The sequence below is a fragment of the Pungitius pungitius genome, chromosome 5 (assembly GCF_949316345.1).
Source record: "Pungitius pungitius chromosome 5, fPunPun2.1, whole genome shotgun sequence".
Lineage (NCBI taxonomy): Eukaryota > Metazoa > Chordata > Actinopteri > Perciformes > Gasterosteidae > Pungitius > Pungitius pungitius.
The window spans coordinates 6547496-6561610 of NC_084904.1; the positions used below are offsets into that span (position 1 = coordinate 6547496).

Genomic DNA, 14115 nt, shown 5'->3' on the forward strand with positions numbered 1-14115 from the left:
CCATTAAAAAGGGGTTTGAGTGGGATTTCAACAAAGATTCCTTCTGTTAGCATATATTGTCACCAGCGACAAGTACACTGCATCAGGCTCTGTACAACCCTTTCTGTGATGAAGAAAGTGCGATGTAGTGTTGTATGGAATGCATTAAAAGATATGATCTATAACTCTCACCAATTTCATTTGTTTTCCGTCAGGATGGCCGAGCGGTCTAAGGCGCTGCGTTCAGGTCGCAGTCTCCACTGGAGGCGTGGGTTGGAATCCCACTTCTGACATGTGGTTTTCTTGCTCAGTTGCCTGTAACATGATGATGTAAACGGAGCAATGCTTTACATCTTAAACTGCCGCAACATATCATGTAGACTCGTCAAATGTTTGACCATTTTGAAGTCTCTCTTTTGTTTACCATTAAAAAGGGGTTTGAGTGGGATTTCAACAAAGATTCCTTCTGTTAGCATATATTGTCACCAGCGACAAGTACACTGCATCAGGCTCTGTACAACGCTTTCTGTGATGAAGAAAGTGCGATGTAGTGTTGTATGGAATGCATTGAAAGATATGATCTATAGCTCTCACCAATTTCTTTTGTTTTCCGTCAGGATGGCCGAGCGGTCTAAGGCGCTGCGTTCAGGTCGCAGTCTCCACTGGAGGCGTGGGTTCGAATCCCACTTCTGACATGTGGTTTTCTTGCTCAGTTGCCTGTAACATGATGATGTAAACGGAGCAATGCTTTACATCTTAAACTGCCGCAACATATCATGTAGACTCGTCAAATGTTTGACCATTTTGAAGTCTCTCTTTTGTTTACCATTAAAAAGGGGTTTGAGTGGGATTTCAACAAAGATTCCTTCTGTTAGCATATATTGTCACCAGCGACAAGTACACTGCATCAGGCTCTGTACAACCCTTTCTGTGATGAAGAAAGTGCGATGTAGTGTTGTATGGAATGCATTAAAAGATATGATCTATAACTCTCACCAATTTCATTTGTTTTCCGTCAGGATGGCCGAGCGGTCTAAGGCGCTGCGTTCAGGTCGCAGTCTCCACTGGAGGTGTGGGTTCGAATCCCACTTCTGACATGTGGTTTTCTTGCTCAGTTGCCTGTAACATGATGATGTAAACGGAGCAATGCTTTACATCTTAAACTGCCGCAACATATCATGTAGACTCGTCAAATGTTTGACCATTTTGAAGTCTCTCTTTTGTTTACCATTAAAAAGGGGTTTGAGTGGGATTTCAACAAAGATTCCTTCTGTTAGCATATATTGTCACCAGCGACAAGTACACTGCATCAGGCTCTGTACAACGCTTTCTGTGATGAAGAAAGTGCGATTAAAAGATATGATCTATAACTCTCACCAATTTCTTTTGTTTTCCGTCAGGATGGCCGAGCGGTCTAAGGCGCTGCGTTCAGGTCGCAGTCTCCACTGGAGGCGTGGGTTCGAATCCCACTTCTGACATGTGGTTTTCTTGCTCAGTTGCCTGTAACATGATGATGTAAACGGAGCAATGCTTTACATCTTAAACTGCCGCAACATATCATGTAGACTCGTCAAATGTTTGACCATTTTGAAGTCTCTCTTTTGTTTACCATTAAAAAGGGGTTTGAGTGGGATTTCAACAAAGATTCCTTCTGTTAGCATATATTGTCACCAGCGACAAGTACACTGCATCAGGCTCTTTACAACGCTTTCTGTGATGAAGAAAGTGCGATTAAAAGATATGATCTATAACTCTCACCAATTTCTTTTGTTTTCCGTCAGGATGGCCGAGCGGTCTAAGGCGCTGCGTTCAGGTCGCAGTCTCCACTGGAGGCGTGGGTTCGAATCCCACTTCTGACATGTGGTTTTCTTGCTCAGTTGCCTGTAACATGATGATGTAAACGGAGCAATGCTTTACATCTTAAACTGCCGCAACATATCATGTAGACTCGTCAAATGTTTGACCATTTTGAAGTCTCTCTTTTGTTTACCATTAAAAAGGGGTTTGAGTGGGATTTCAACAAAGATTCCTTCTGTTAGCATATATTGTCACCAGCGACAAGTACACTGCATCAGGCTCTGTACAACGCTTTCTGTGATGAAGAAAGTGCGATTAAAAGATATGATCTATAACTCTCACCAATTTTCTTTTGTTTTCCGTCAGGATGGCCGAGCGGTCTAAGGCGCTGCGTTCAGGTCGCAGTCTCCACTGGAGGCGTGGGTTCGAATCCCACTTCTGACATGTGGTTTTCTTGCTCATTTCCCTTTGACATGATGATGTAGACAGAGCAATGCTTTACATGTTAAACTGCCGCAACATATCATGTAGACTCGTCAAATGTTTGACAATTTTGAAGTCTCTCTTTTGTTTACCATTAAAAAGGGGTTTGAGTGGGATTTCAACAAAGATTCCTTCTGTTAGCATATATTGTCACCAGCGACAAGTACACTGCATCAGGCTCTGTACAACCCTTTCTGTGATGAAGAAAGTGCGATGTAGTGTTGTATGGAATGCATTAAAAGATATGATCTATAACTCTCACCAATTTCTTTTGTTTTCTGTCAGGATGGCCGAGCGGTCTAAGGCGCTGCGTTCAGGTCGCAGTCTCCACTGGAGGCGTGAGTTCGAATCCCACTTCTGACATGTGGTTTTCTTGCTCAGTTGCCTGTGACATGATGATGTAAACGGAGCAATGCTTTACATCTTAAACTGCCGCAACATATCATGTAGACTCGTCAAATGTTTGACCATTTTGAAGTCTCTCTTTTGTTTACCATTAAAAAGGGGTTTGAGTGGGATTTCAACAAAGATTCCTTCTGTTAGCATATATTGTCACCAGCGACAAGTACACTGCATCAGGCTCTGTACAACCCTTTCTGTGATGAAGAAAGTGCGATGTAGTGTTGTATGGAATGCATTAAAAGATATGATCTATAACTCTCACCAATTTCTTTTGTTTTCCGTCAGGATGGCCGAGCGGTCTAAGGCGCTGCGTTCAGGTCGCAGTCTTAACTGGAGGCGTGGGTTCGAATCCCACTTCTGACATGTGGTTTTCTTGCTCATTTCCCTTTGACATGATGATGTAGACAGAGCAATGCTTTACATGTTAAACTGCCGCAACATATCATGTAGACTCGTCAAATGTTTGACAATTTTGAAGTCTCTCTTTTGTTTACCATTAAAAAGGGGTTTGAGTGGGATTTCAACAAAGATTCCTTCTGTTAGCATATATTGTCACCAGCGACAAGTACACTGCATCAGGCTCTGTACAACCCTTTCTGTGATGAAGAAAGTGCGATGTAGTGTTGTATGGAATGCATTAAAAGATATGATCTATAGCTCTCACCAATTTCTTTTGTTTTCCGTCAGGATGGCCGAGCGGTCTAAGGCGCTGCGTTCAGGTCGCAGTCTTCACTGGAGGCGTGGGTTCGAATCCCACTTCTGACATGTGGTTTTCTTGCTCATTTCCCTTTGACATGATGATGTAGACAGAGCAATGCTTTACATGTTAAACTGCCGCAACATATCATGTAGACTCGTCAAATGTTTGACCATTTTGAAGTCTCTCTTTTGTTTACCATTAAAAAGGGGTTTGAGTGGGATTTCAACAAAGATTCCTTCTGTTAGCATATATTGTCACCAGCGACAAGTACACTGCATCAGGCTCTGTACAACCCTTTCTGTGATGAAGAAAGTGCGATGTAGTGTTGTATGGAATGCATTAAAAGATATGATCTATAGCTCTCACCAATTTCTTTTGTTTTCCGTCAGGATGGCCGAGCGGTCTAAGGCGCTGCGTTCAGGTCGCAGTCTTCACTGGAGGCGTGGGTTCGAATCCCACTTCTGACATGTGGTTTTCTTGCTCATTTCCCTTTGACATGATGATGTAGACAGAGCAATGCTTTACATGTTAAACTGCCGCAACATATCATGTAGACTCGTCAAATGTTTGACAATTTTGAAGTCTCTCTTTTGTTTACCATTAAAAAGGGGTTTGAGTGGGATTTCAACAAAGATTCCTTCTGTTAGCATATATTGTCACCAGCGACAAGTACACTGCATCAGGCTCTGTACAACCCTTTCTGTGATGAAGAAAGTGCGATGTAGTGTTGTATGGAATGCATTAAAAGATATGATCTATAACTCTCACCAATTTCATTTGTTTTCCGTCAGGATGGCCGAGCGGTCTAAGGCGCTGCGTTCAGGTCGCAGTCTCCACTGGAGGCGTGGGTTGGAATCCCACTTCTGACATGTGGTTTTCTTGCTCAGTTGCCTGTAACATGATGATGTAAACGGAGCAATGCTTTACATCTTAAACTGCCGCAACATATCATGTAGACTCGTCAAATGTTTGACCATTTTGAAGTCTCTCTTTTGTTTACCATTAAAAAGGGGTTTGAGTGGGATTTCAACAAAGATTCCTTCTGTTAGCATATATTGTCACCAGCGACAAGTACACTGCATCAGGCTCTGTACAACGCTTTCTGTGATGAAGAAAGTGCGATGTAGTGTTGTATGGAATGCATTGAAAGATATGATCTATAGCTCTCACCAATTTCTTTTGTTTTCCGTCAGGATGGCCGAGCGGTCTAAGGCGCTGCGTTCAGGTCGCAGTCTCCACTGGAGGCGTGGGTTCGAATCCCACTTCTGACATGTGGTTTTCTTGCTCAGTTGCCTGTAACATGATGATGTAAACGGAGCAATGCTTTACATCTTAAACTGCCGCAACATATCATGTAGACTCGTCAAATGTTTGACCATTTTGAAGTCTCTCTTTTGTTTACCATTAAAAAGGGGTTTGAGTGGGATTTCAACAAAGATTCCTTCTGTTAGCATATATTGTCACCAGCGACAAGTACACTGCATCAGGCTCTGTACAACCCTTTCTGTGATGAAGAAAGTGCGATGTAGTGTTGTATGGAATGCATTAAAAGATATGATCTATAACTCTCACCAATTTCATTTGTTTTCCGTCAGGATGGCCGAGCGGTCTAAGGCGCTGCGTTCAGGTCGCAGTCTCCACTGGAGGTGTGGGTTCGAATCCCACTTCTGACATGTGGTTTTCTTGCTCAGTTGCCTGTAACATGATGATGTAAACGGAGCAATGCTTTACATCTTAAACTGCCGCAACATATCATGTAGACTCGTCAAATGTTTGACCATTTTGAAGTCTCTCTTTTGTTTACCATTAAAAAGGGGTTTGAGTGGGATTTCAACAAAGATTCCTTCTGTTAGCATATATTGTCACCAGCGACAAGTACACTGCATCAGGCTCTGTACAACGCTTTCTGTGATGAAGAAAGTGCGATTAAAAGATATGATCTATAACTCTCACCAATTTCTTTTGTTTTCCGTCAGGATGGCCGAGCGGTCTAAGGCGCTGCGTTCAGGTCGCAGTCTCCACTGGAGGCGTGGGTTCGAATCCCACTTCTGACATGTGGTTTTCTTGCTCAGTTGCCTGTAACATGATGATGTAAACGGAGCAATGCTTTACATCTTAAACTGCCGCAACATATCATGTAGACTCGTCAAATGTTTGACCATTTTGAAGTCTCTCTTTTGTTTACCATTAAAAAGGGGTTTGAGTGGGATTTCAACAAAGATTCCTTCTGTTAGCATATATTGTCACCAGCGACAAGTACACTGCATCAGGCTCTTTACAACGCTTTCTGTGATGAAGAAAGTGCGATTAAAAGATATGATCTATAACTCTCACCAATTTCTTTTGTTTTCCGTCAGGATGGCCGAGCGGTCTAAGGCGCTGCGTTCAGGTCGCAGTCTCCACTGGAGGCGTGGGTTCGAATCCCACTTCTGACATGTGGTTTTCTTGCTCAGTTGCCTGTAACATGATGATGTAAACGGAGCAATGCTTTACATCTTAAACTGCCGCAACATATCATGTAGACTCGTCAAATGTTTGACCATTTTGAAGTCTCTCTTTTGTTTACCATTAAAAAGGGGTTTGAGTGGGATTTCAACAAAGATTCCTTCTGTTAGCATATATTGTCACCAGCGACAAGTACACTGCATCAGGCTCTGTACAACGCTTTCTGTGATGAAGAAAGTGCGATTAAAAGATATGATCTATAACTCTCACCAATTTTCTTTTGTTTTCCGTCAGGATGGCCGAGCGGTCTAAGGCGCTGCGTTCAGGTCGCAGTCTCCACTGGAGGCGTGGGTTCGAATCCCACTTCTGACATGTGGTTTTCTTGCTCATTTCCCTTTGACATGATGATGTAGACAGAGCAATGCTTTACATGTTAAACTGCCGCAACATATCATGTAGACTCGTCAAATGTTTGACAATTTTGAAGTCTCTCTTTTGTTTACCATTAAAAAGGGGTTTGAGTGGGATTTCAACAAAGATTCCTTCTGTTAGCATATATTGTCACCAGCGACAAGTACACTGCATCAGGCTCTGTACAACCCTTTCTGTGATGAAGAAAGTGCGATGTAGTGTTGTATGGAATGCATTAAAAGATATGATCTATAACTCTCACCAATTTCTTTTGTTTTCTGTCAGGATGGCCGAGCGGTCTAAGGCGCTGCGTTCAGGTCGCAGTCTCCACTGGAGGCGTGAGTTCGAATCCCACTTCTGACATGTGGTTTTCTTGCTCAGTTGCCTGTGACATGATGATGTAAACGGAGCAATGCTTTACATCTTAAACTGCCGCAACATATCATGTAGACTCGTCAAATGTTTGACCATTTTGAAGTCTCTCTTTTGTTTACCATTAAAAAGGGGTTTGAGTGGGATTTCAACAAAGATTCCTTCTGTTAGCATATATTGTCACCAGCGACAAGTACACTGCATCAGGCTCTGTACAACCCTTTCTGTGATGAAGAAAGTGCGATGTAGTGTTGTATGGAATGCATTAAAAGATATGATCTATAACTCTCACCAATTTCTTTTGTTTTCCGTCAGGATGGCCGAGCGGTCTAAGGCGCTGCGTTCAGGTCGCAGTCTCGACTGGAGGCGTGGGTTCGAATCCCACTTCTGACATGTGGTTTTCTTGCTCAGTTGCCTGTGACATGATGATGTAAACGGAGCAATGCTTTACATGTTAAACTGCCGCAACATATCATGTAGACTCGTCAAATGTTTGACAATTTTGAAGTCTCTCTTTTGTTTACCATTAAAAAGGGGTTTGAGTGGGATTTCAACAAAGATTCCTTCTGTTAGCATATATTGTCACCAGCGACAAGTACACTGCATCAGGCTCTGTACAACCCTTTCTGTGATGAAGAAAGTGCGATGTAGTGTTGTATGGAATGCATTAAAAGATATGATCTATAACTCTCACCAATTTCTTTTGTTTTCCGTCAGGATGGCCGAGCGGTCTAAGGCGCTGCGTTCAGGTCGCAGTCTCCACTGGAGGCGTGGGTTCGAATCCCACTTCTGACATGTGGTTTTCTTGCTCAGTTTCCTGTAACATGATGATGTAAACGGAGCAATGCTTTACATCTTAAACTGCCGCAACATATCATGTAGACTCGTCAAATGTTTGACCATTTTGAAGTCTCTCTTTTGTTTACCATTAAAAAGGGGTTTGAGTGGGATTTCAACAAAGATTCCTTCTGTTAGCATATATTGTCACCAGCGACAAGTACACTGCATCAGGCTCTGTACAACGCTTTCTGTGATGAAGAAAGTGCGATGTAGTGTTGTATGGAATGCATTGAAAGATATGATCTATAGCTCTCACCAATTTCTTTTGTTTTCCGTCAGGATGGCCGAGCGGTCTAAGGCGCTGCGTTCAGGTCGCAGTCTCCACTGGAGGCGTGGGTTCGAATCCCACTTCTGACATGTGGTTTTCTTGCTCAGTTGCCTGTGACATGATGATGTAAACGGAGCAATGCTTTACATGTTAAACTGCCGCAACATATCATGTAGACTCGTCAAATGTTTGACAATTTTGAAGTCTCTCTTTTGTTTACCATTAAAAAGGGGTTTGAGTGGGATTTCAACAAAGATTCCTTCTGTTAGCATATATTGTCACCAGCGACAAGTACACTGCATCAGGCTCTGTACAACCCTTTCTGTGATGAAGAAAGTGCGATTAAAAGATATTATCTATAACTCTCACCAATTTCTTTTGTTTTCCGTCAGGATGGCCGAGCGGTCTAAGGCGCTGCGTTCAGGTCGCAGTCTCCACTGGAGGCGTGGGTTCGAATCCCACTTCTGACATGTGGTTTTCTTGCTCATTTCCCTTTGACATGATGATGTAGACAGAGCAATGCTTTACATGTTAAACTGCCGCAACATATCATGTAGACTCGTCAAATGTTTGACAATTTTGAAGTCTCTCTTTTGTTTACCATTAAAAAGGGGTTTGAGTGGGATTTCAACAAAGATTCCTTCTGTTAGCATATATTGTCACCAGCGACAAGTACACTGCATCAGGCTCTGTACAACCCTTTCTGTGATGAAGAAAGTGCGATGTAGTGTTGTATGGAATGCATTAAAAGATGTGATCTATAACTCTCATCAATTTCATTTGTTTTCCGTCAGGATGGCCGAGCGGTCTAAGGCGCTGCGTTCAGGTCGCAGTCTCCACTGGAGGCGTGGGTTCGAATCCCACTTCTGACATGTGGTTTTCTTGCTCAGTTCCCTTTGACATGATGATGTAGACAGAGCAATGCTTTACATGTTAAACTGCCGCAACATATCATGTAGACTAGTCAAATGTTTGACAATTTTGAAGTCTCTCTTTTGTTTACCATTAAAAAGGGGTTTGAGTGGGATTTCAACAAAGATTCCTTCTGTTAGCATATATTGTCACCAGCGACAAGTACACTGCATCAGGCTCTGTACAACGCTTTCTGTGATGAAGAAAGTGCGATTAAAAGATATGATCTATAACTCTCACCAATTTCTTTTGTTTTCCGTCAGGATGGCCGAGCGGTCTAAGGCGCTGCGTTCAGGTCGCAGTCTCCACTGGAGGCGTGGGTTCGAATCCCACTTCTGACATGTGGTTTTCTTGCTCATTTCCCTTTGACATGATGATGTAGACAGAGCAATGCTTTACATGTTAAACTGCCGCAACATATCACGTAGACTCGTCAAATGTTTGACAATTTTGAAGTCTCTCTTTTGTTTACCATTAAAAAGGGGTTTGAGTGGGATTTGAACAAAGATTCCTTCTGTTAGCATATATTGTCACCAGCGATCAGTACACTGCATCAGGCTCTGTACAACCCTTTCTGTGATGAAGAAAGTGCGATGTAGTGTTGTATGGAATGCATTAAAAGATATGATCTATAACTCTCACCAATTTCTTTTGTTTTCCGTCAGGATGGCCGAGCGGTCTAAGGCGCTGCGTTCAGGTCGCAGTCTCCACTGGAGGCGTGGGTTCGAATCCCACTTCTGACATGTGGTTTTCTTGCTCAGTTGCCTGTGACATGATGATGTAAACGGAGCAATGCTTTACATCTTAAACTGCCGCAACATATCATGTAGACTCGTCAAATGTTTGACCATTTTGAAGTCTCTCTTTTGTTTACCATTAAAAAGGGGTTTGAGTGGGATTTCAACAAAGATTCCTTCTGTTAGCATATATTGTCACCAGCGACAAGTACACTGCATCAGGCTCTGTACAACCCTTTCTGTGATGAAGAAAGTGCGATGTAGTGTTGTATGGAATGCATTAAAAGATATGATCTATAACTCTCACCAATTTCATTTGTTTTCCGTCAGGATGGCCGAGCGGTCTAAGGCGCTGCGTTCAGGTCGCAGTCTCCACTGGAGGCGTGGGTTCGAATCCCACTTCTGACATGTGGTTTTCTTGCTCATTTCCCTTTGACATGACGATGTAGACAGAGCAATGCTTTACATGTTAAACTGCCGCAACATATCACGTAGACTCGTCAAATGTTTGACAATTTTGAAGTCTCTCTTTTGTTTACCATTAAAAAGGGGTTTGAGTGGGATTTGAACAAAGATTCCTTCTGTTAGCATATATTGTCACCAGCGATCAGTACACTGCATCAGGCTCTGTACAACCCTTTCTGTGATGAAGAAAGTGCGATGTAGTGTTGTATGGAATGCATTAAAAGATATGATCTATAACTCTCACCAATTTCTTTTGTTTTCCGTCAGGATGGCCGAGCGGTCTAAGGCGCTGCGTTCAGGTCGCAGTCTCCACTGGAGGCGTGGGTTCGAATCCCACTTCTGACATGTGGTTTTCTTGCTCAGTTGCCTGTGACATGATGATGTAAACGGAGCAATGCTTTACATCTTAAACTGCCGCAACATATCATGTAGACTCGTCAAATGTTTGACCATTTTGAAGTCTCTCTTTTGTTTACCATTAAAAAGGGGTTTGAGTGGGATTTCAACAAAGATTCCTTCTGTTAGCATATATTGTCACCAGCGACAAGTACACTGCATCAGGCTCTGTACAACCCTTTCTGTGATGAAGAAAGTGCGATGTAGTGTTGTATGGAATGCATTAAAAGATATGATCTATAACTCTCACCAATTTCTTTTGTTTTCCGTCAGGATGGCCGAGCGGTCTAAGGCGCTGCGTTCAGGTCGCAGTCTCCACTGGAGGCGTGGGTTCGAATCCCACTTCTGACATGTGGTTTTCTTGCTCATTTCCCTTTGACATGATGATGTAGACAGAGCAATGCTTTACATGTTAAACTGCCGCAACATATCATGTAGACTCGTCAAATGTTTGACAATTTTGAAGTCTCTCTTTTGTTTACCATTAAAAAGGGGTTTGAGTGGGATTTCAACAAAGATTCCTTCTGTTAGCATATATTGTCACCAGCGACAAGTACACTGCATCAGGCTCTGTACAACCCTTTCTGTGATGAAGAAAGTGCGATGTAGTGTTGTATGGAATGCATTAAAAGATATGATCTATAACTCTCATCAATTTCATTTGTTTTCCGTCAGGATGGCCGAGCGGTCTAAGGCGCTGCGTTCAGGTCGCAGTCTCCACTGGAGGCGTGGGTTCGAATCCCACTTCTGACATGTGGTTTTCTTGCTCAGTTGCCTGTGACATGATGATGTAAACGGAGCAATGCTTTACATGTTAAACTGCCGCAACATATCATGTAGACTCGTCAAATGTTTGACAATTTTGAAGTCTCTCTTTTGTTTACCATTAAAAAGGGGTTTGAGTGGGATTTCAACAAAGATTCCTTCTGTTAGCATATATTGTCACCAGCGACAAGTACACTGCATCAGGCTCTGTACAACCCTTTCTGTGATGAAGAAAGTGCGATTAAAAGATATTATCTATAACTCTCACCAATTTCTTTTGTTTTCCGTCAGGATGGCCGAGCGGTCTAAGGCGCTGCGTTCAGGTCGCAGTCTCCACTGGAGGCGTGGGTTCGAATCCCACTTCTGACATGTGGTTTTCTTGCTCATTTCCCTTTGACATGATGATGTAGACAGAGCAACGCTTTACATGTTAAACTGCCGCAACATATCATGTAGACTCGTCAAATGTTTGACAATTTTGAAGTCTCTCTTTTGTTTACCATTAAAAAGGGGTTTGAGTGGGATTTCAACAAAGATTCCTTCTGTTAGCATATATTGTCACCAGCGACAAGTACACTGCATCAGGCTCTGTACAACCCTTTCTGTGATGAAGAAAGTGCAATTAAAAGATATTATCTATAACTCTCACCAATTTCTTTTGTTTTCCGTCAGGATGGCCGAGCGGTCTAAGGCGCTGCGTTCAGGTCGCAGTCTCCACTGGAGGCGTGGGTTCGAATCCCACTTCTGACATGTGGTTTTCTTGCTCAGTTGCCTGTAACATGATGATGTAAACGGAGCAATGCTTTACATCTTAAACTGCCGCAACATATCATGTAGACTCGTCAAATGTTTGACCATTTTGAAGTCTCTCTTTTGTTTACCATTAAAAAGGGGTTTGAGTGGGATTTCAACAAAGATTCCTTCTGTTAGCATATATTGTCACCAGCGACAAGTACACTGCATCAGGCTCTTTACAACGCTTTCTGTGATGAAGAAAGTGCGATTAAAAGATATGATCTATAACTCTCACCAATTTCTTTTGTTTTCCGTCAGGATGGCCGAGCGGTCTAAGGCGCTGCGTTCAGGTCGCAGTCTCCACTGGAGGCGTGGGTTCGAATCCCACTTCTGACATGTGGTTTTCTTGCTCAGTTGCCTGTAACATGATGATGTAAACGGAGCAATGCTTTACATCTTAAACTGCCGCAACATATCATGTAGACTCGTCAAATGTTTGACCATTTTGAAGTCTCTCTTTTGTTTACCATTAAAAAGGGGTTTGAGTGGGATTTCAACAAAGATTCCTTCTGTTAGCATATATTGTCACCAGCGACAAGTACACTGCATCAGGCTCTGTACAACGCTTTCTGTGATGAAGAAAGTGCGATTAAAAGATATGATCTATAACTCTCACCAATTTTCTTTTGTTTTCCGTCAGGATGGCCGAGCGGTCTAAGGCGCTGCGTTCAGGTCGCAGTCTCCACTGGAGGCGTGGGTTCGAATCCCACTTCTGACATGTGGTTTTCTTGCTCATTTCCCTTTGACATGATGATGTAGACAGAGCAATGCTTTACATGTTAAACTGCCGCAACATATCATGTAGACTCGTCAAATGTTTGACAATTTTGAAGTCTCTCTTTTGTTTACCATTAAAAAGGGGTTTGAGTGGGATTTCAACAAAGATTCCTTCTGTTAGCATATATTGTCACCAGCGACAAGTACACTGCATCAGGCTCTGTACAACCCTTTCTGTGATGAAGAAAGTGCGATTAAAAGATATTATCTATAACTCTCACCAATTTCTTTTGTTTTCCGTCAGGATGGCCGAGCGGTCTAAGGCGCTGCGTTCAGGTCGCAGTCTCCACTGGAGGCGTGGGTTCGAATCCCACTTCTGACATGTGGTTTTCTTGCTCATTTCCCTTTGACATGATGATGTAGACAGAGCAACGCTTTACATGTTAAACTGCCGCAACATATCATGTAGACTCGTCAAATGTTTGACAATTTTGAAGTCTCTCTTTTGTTTACCATTAAAAAGGGGTTTGAGTGGGATTTCAACAAAGATTCCTTCTGTTAGCATATATTGTCACCAGCGACAAGTACACTGCATCAGGCTCTGTACAACCCTTTCTGTGATGAAGAAAGTGCAATTAAAAGATATTATCTATAACTCTCACCAATTTCTTTTGTTTTCCGTCAGGATGGCCGAGCGGTCTAAGGCGCTGCGTTCAGGTCGCAGTCTCCACTGGAGGCGTGGGTTCGAATCCCACTTCTGACATGTGGTTTTCTTGCTCAGTTGCCTGTAACATGATGATGTAAACGGAGCAATGCTTTACATCTTAAACTGCCGCAACATATCATGTAGACTCGTCAAATGTTTGACCATTTTGAAGTCTCTCTTTTGTTTACCATTAAAAAGGGGTTTGAGTGGGATTTCAACAAAGATTCCTTCTGTTAGCATATATTGTCACCAGCGACAAGTACACTGCATCAGGCTCTTTACAACGCTTTCTGTGATGAAGAAAGTGCGATTAAAAGATATGATCTATAACTCTCACCAATTTCTTTTGTTTTCCGTCAGGATGGCCGAGCGGTCTAAGGCGCTGCGTTCAGGTCGCAGTCTCCACTGGAGGCGTGGGTTCGAATCCCACTTCTGACATGTGGTTTTCTTGCTCAGTTGCCTGTAACATGATGATGTAAACGGAGCAATGCTTTACATCTTAAACTGCCGCAACATATCATGTAGACTCGTCAAATGTTTGACCATTTTGAAGTCTCTCTTTTGTTTACCATTAAAAAGGGGTTTGAGTGGGATTTCAACAAAGATTCCTTCTGTTAGCATATATTGTCACCAGCGACAAGTACACTGCATCAGGCTCTGTACAACGCTTTCTGTGATGAAGAAAGTGCGATTAAAAGATATGATCTATAACTCTCACCAATTTTCTTTTGTTTTCCGTCAGGATGGCCGAGCGGTCTAAGGCGCTGCGTTCAGGTCGCAGTCTCCACTGGAGGCGTGGGTTCGAATCCCACTTCTGACATGTGGTTTTCTTGCTCATTTCCCTTTGACATGATGATGTAGACAGAGCAATGCTTTACATGTTAAACTGCCGCAACATATCATGTAGACTCGTCAAATGTTTGAC

At 42.7% G+C, this 14115-nt stretch overlaps 26 non-coding genes across 26 annotated transcripts; all 26 read left to right on the top strand.

Moving 5' to 3' along the window:
* Positions 1–591: 591 nt before the first annotated feature.
* On the top strand, positions 592–674 carry trnal-cag (transfer RNA leucine (anticodon CAG)). Its single transcript has one exon. It is a non-coding gene; the product is annotated as a tRNA-Leu (tRNA).
* Positions 675–1374: 700 nt separating this feature from the next.
* trnal-cag (transfer RNA leucine (anticodon CAG)) lies at positions 1375–1457 on the top strand. Its single transcript has one exon. It is a non-coding gene; the product is annotated as a tRNA-Leu (tRNA).
* A 298-nt stretch (positions 1458–1755) lies between these two features.
* Positions 1756–1838, top strand: trnal-cag (transfer RNA leucine (anticodon CAG)). Its single transcript has one exon. It is a non-coding gene; the product is annotated as a tRNA-Leu (tRNA).
* Positions 1839–2137: 299 nt separating this feature from the next.
* trnal-cag (transfer RNA leucine (anticodon CAG)) lies at positions 2138–2220 on the top strand. The gene has a single exon. It is a non-coding gene; the product is annotated as a tRNA-Leu (tRNA).
* A 2329-nt stretch (positions 2221–4549) lies between these two features.
* trnal-cag (transfer RNA leucine (anticodon CAG)) lies at positions 4550–4632 on the top strand. Its single transcript has one exon. It is a non-coding gene; the product is annotated as a tRNA-Leu (tRNA).
* Positions 4633–5332: 700 nt separating this feature from the next.
* On the top strand, positions 5333–5415 carry trnal-cag (transfer RNA leucine (anticodon CAG)). Its single transcript has one exon. It is a non-coding gene; the product is annotated as a tRNA-Leu (tRNA).
* A 298-nt stretch (positions 5416–5713) lies between these two features.
* On the top strand, positions 5714–5796 carry trnal-cag (transfer RNA leucine (anticodon CAG)). The gene has a single exon. It is a non-coding gene; the product is annotated as a tRNA-Leu (tRNA).
* Positions 5797–6095: 299 nt separating this feature from the next.
* trnal-cag (transfer RNA leucine (anticodon CAG)) lies at positions 6096–6178 on the top strand. Its single transcript has one exon. It is a non-coding gene; the product is annotated as a tRNA-Leu (tRNA).
* Positions 6179–7301: 1123 nt separating this feature from the next.
* On the top strand, positions 7302–7384 carry trnal-cag (transfer RNA leucine (anticodon CAG)). Its single transcript has one exon. It is a non-coding gene; the product is annotated as a tRNA-Leu (tRNA).
* Positions 7385–7703: 319 nt separating this feature from the next.
* On the top strand, positions 7704–7786 carry trnal-cag (transfer RNA leucine (anticodon CAG)). The gene has a single exon. It is a non-coding gene; the product is annotated as a tRNA-Leu (tRNA).
* Positions 7787–8084: 298 nt separating this feature from the next.
* On the top strand, positions 8085–8167 carry trnal-cag (transfer RNA leucine (anticodon CAG)). The gene has a single exon. It is a non-coding gene; the product is annotated as a tRNA-Leu (tRNA).
* Positions 8168–8486: 319 nt separating this feature from the next.
* trnal-cag (transfer RNA leucine (anticodon CAG)) lies at positions 8487–8569 on the top strand. The gene has a single exon. It is a non-coding gene; the product is annotated as a tRNA-Leu (tRNA).
* A 298-nt stretch (positions 8570–8867) lies between these two features.
* On the top strand, positions 8868–8950 carry trnal-cag (transfer RNA leucine (anticodon CAG)). Its single transcript has one exon. It is a non-coding gene; the product is annotated as a tRNA-Leu (tRNA).
* A 319-nt stretch (positions 8951–9269) lies between these two features.
* trnal-cag (transfer RNA leucine (anticodon CAG)) lies at positions 9270–9352 on the top strand. The gene has a single exon. It is a non-coding gene; the product is annotated as a tRNA-Leu (tRNA).
* Positions 9353–9671: 319 nt separating this feature from the next.
* On the top strand, positions 9672–9754 carry trnal-cag (transfer RNA leucine (anticodon CAG)). The gene has a single exon. It is a non-coding gene; the product is annotated as a tRNA-Leu (tRNA).
* Positions 9755–10073: 319 nt separating this feature from the next.
* Positions 10074–10156, top strand: trnal-cag (transfer RNA leucine (anticodon CAG)). The gene has a single exon. It is a non-coding gene; the product is annotated as a tRNA-Leu (tRNA).
* Positions 10157–10475: 319 nt separating this feature from the next.
* Positions 10476–10558, top strand: trnal-cag (transfer RNA leucine (anticodon CAG)). The gene has a single exon. It is a non-coding gene; the product is annotated as a tRNA-Leu (tRNA).
* A 319-nt stretch (positions 10559–10877) lies between these two features.
* On the top strand, positions 10878–10960 carry trnal-cag (transfer RNA leucine (anticodon CAG)). The gene has a single exon. It is a non-coding gene; the product is annotated as a tRNA-Leu (tRNA).
* A 298-nt stretch (positions 10961–11258) lies between these two features.
* Positions 11259–11341, top strand: trnal-cag (transfer RNA leucine (anticodon CAG)). The gene has a single exon. It is a non-coding gene; the product is annotated as a tRNA-Leu (tRNA).
* A 298-nt stretch (positions 11342–11639) lies between these two features.
* On the top strand, positions 11640–11722 carry trnal-cag (transfer RNA leucine (anticodon CAG)). The gene has a single exon. It is a non-coding gene; the product is annotated as a tRNA-Leu (tRNA).
* A 298-nt stretch (positions 11723–12020) lies between these two features.
* Positions 12021–12103, top strand: trnal-cag (transfer RNA leucine (anticodon CAG)). The gene has a single exon. It is a non-coding gene; the product is annotated as a tRNA-Leu (tRNA).
* Positions 12104–12402: 299 nt separating this feature from the next.
* trnal-cag (transfer RNA leucine (anticodon CAG)) lies at positions 12403–12485 on the top strand. Its single transcript has one exon. It is a non-coding gene; the product is annotated as a tRNA-Leu (tRNA).
* Positions 12486–12783: 298 nt separating this feature from the next.
* On the top strand, positions 12784–12866 carry trnal-cag (transfer RNA leucine (anticodon CAG)). The gene has a single exon. It is a non-coding gene; the product is annotated as a tRNA-Leu (tRNA).
* A 298-nt stretch (positions 12867–13164) lies between these two features.
* Positions 13165–13247, top strand: trnal-cag (transfer RNA leucine (anticodon CAG)). The gene has a single exon. It is a non-coding gene; the product is annotated as a tRNA-Leu (tRNA).
* Positions 13248–13545: 298 nt separating this feature from the next.
* Positions 13546–13628, top strand: trnal-cag (transfer RNA leucine (anticodon CAG)). Its single transcript has one exon. It is a non-coding gene; the product is annotated as a tRNA-Leu (tRNA).
* A 299-nt stretch (positions 13629–13927) lies between these two features.
* Positions 13928–14010, top strand: trnal-cag (transfer RNA leucine (anticodon CAG)). The gene has a single exon. It is a non-coding gene; the product is annotated as a tRNA-Leu (tRNA).
* Positions 14011–14115: the final 105 nt, after the last annotated feature.